General features: G+C 35.8%; 1 pseudogene; it reads right to left on the bottom strand.

Moving 5' to 3' along the window:
* Positions 1–469: 469 nt before the first annotated feature.
* Positions 470–2,230, bottom strand: LOC149780134 (pantetheinase pseudogene; annotated as a pseudogene).

Below are 2,230 nucleotides of genomic sequence, written 5' to 3' on the forward strand. Positions count from 1 at the left end.
TTCTAAATCAGCTTTTTTGTTAAGCATTCGTTTATTCAAGAAATATTTTGTCAAAAAAGTTATAATCAAGGTTCCAGTTTCTATGCTATTTATTCAGGAATTATGCATGGTACATTGCGTTTCTTAAGAATCAGAACAGTATAAATTCTGAGACTTCTAGCTCTGCACACATCATGTTTTCTATTTGATGAATCTATCTAAAGTATACCATTTTGTCATGTATATGCTATTATAATTTCAGGTTTGAAGTATACTTCGTTTTTAAAAGAAAAAGAGAATGACAGGTGATCTCATTAAAAGTCTGTTCCTATCATTTGGATAAGAAAGGAACGCATTACAAGTGTGTCTGAAAAGGTAAAACAATTTTTCTTTGTAACAAATAATTTTTGTCTGATGAAACCAGCCAATATCAAGCCTGGGGTAGTACATGCAATTGTAATGTTGTGTTGTCTTTGAAGACATTCATTAAAGAGACAATGATGCCATTGTAATCATTGAACTTCTAGTATGTTTCATCAAGTTTCAGTTGGAAATAATTGCCATTATTAATTAAATTGATCAACTTTGCTAGAATCAGAACTCGTATCTAAATGTTTACATTATATAGATATGAGTCATTGACCATATTATCCACAACCTAGTTTTCGGCCACATGCTGTCAGATGTAAAATAAGCTTAGTAACTGGAAAATTAAGTTTATTTAGATCTATATCTTATTTTGTATTTTTGTTGACTTTTAAACATGTTATAGGCATAAAAGAACACGCAAACCAAGGAGAGAATGTGATTGGTGCATTATGTAATAGATGTTATTTATGTCAAGGTTAACAAACTTATGAGTTTGTTAATTATATGGTTATATTCCATACAATTATCAATTAATGATTGACTTTTTGTATATTCTATTTACAATATTACTTGGAGATTTTATTGTCTCTTCGCTTCAACATGTCGCTATAGTATCTCTGACATAAATTCTGCCCACCATAATGGTTGACAACAGAGGAGACAGGGTGGAACTTCCTTGCAAAGTATTTGAATCGTATTGCCATGTACCAATCGGGGCAAGCTCCAAAGATCCGTTGATGGATAGTAAAACTTGTGGGTTTACATACGGTGTAGAGAAATTGCCATGGAGTTTGAAATGGTTAAATCTTGTGTTAGCGTCAAAATTTAATTTTCCACAGCTTTCTTGTGTGGATGACGCACATCGTAGTAGCATGCATACTTGCAAATAATATGGGCCACGATATTTATGTATTCCGTTAAAAACTCCGAGAGCATACATTTCTGCACTATATTGTCTTTCATACTCCAGATAGCAGCATAAACCCTGTTGACACACCTGTTCGGTACCGTTTTCTGCACCGATGATTACAAAATTATGCCAGTCACGGAAACTGGTAGATTTGAACTCATTTGATGTTATACGATGATTTTCTCTTATTCCTGGGGATAGTGGATGGTGTTCGTTTGAAGTAGTTGAACCTACTGTAGGACGTATCACAGGAACGTCAGCGACCAGTAATTTTCCGTCATCCTGTGTTCTACTGTAGTAAAAACTTTTTGGTCCAATCGGCGTGTAAATGCCACTACCCTGAAATCTTTCTTGTGGTCGGTGAAGATTTGCAGCCAAGAAATTTACTTTATTTGCGACAGCAAAGGATGAATGGTACCCTATTGCAGAGAAGAATGGCAAAGCGTCCATCCATGCCGTGGGAAAAGCAATATCAGTAATGTTATGCTCCTGAAGAAGTGGAATGGCTGGTTCATGAAAAAGTATATCAAAGCAGGTAAATAAACCAAAGCGACCAAAATCAGTATCAAAGTAGATGTACTCGGGATTGACAGGCGCATCATACTGGCATTCGTAATAAAGATTTTGTTTATGATACCTAGCAATAAGCTTTCCCGATCTATCAAAAGCAATGTCTGTATTGTATTGATACTGGCCATCTGGTGGACAGTTAGGGTCATCTTTTACACAAGGCTGTGCGTCTCCTATGTTCGCCACTAAATAAATAGAATGTCTCTTTGCTAGGCAACTTAGAAATACTTGAACATCTGAGTCATTATACCTTCCGGGTTCGTCGCACGGTGTCCAGCTTTCAGACTTGGGATCAGGGATATATTCGAGATACGGGGCGACAGTATATCTACTTTTAAATTTGTATCCATGTATTCCATCTTCAGGGAAGACAAGAATATCAGCACCCTGGAAAAGAATATA

Source organism: Sinohyriopsis cumingii, chromosome 16 (genome assembly GCF_028554795.1).
Source record: "Sinohyriopsis cumingii isolate HCF-2022 chromosome 16, ASM2855479v2, whole genome shotgun sequence".
Lineage (NCBI taxonomy): Eukaryota > Metazoa > Mollusca > Bivalvia > Unionida > Unionidae > Sinohyriopsis > Sinohyriopsis cumingii.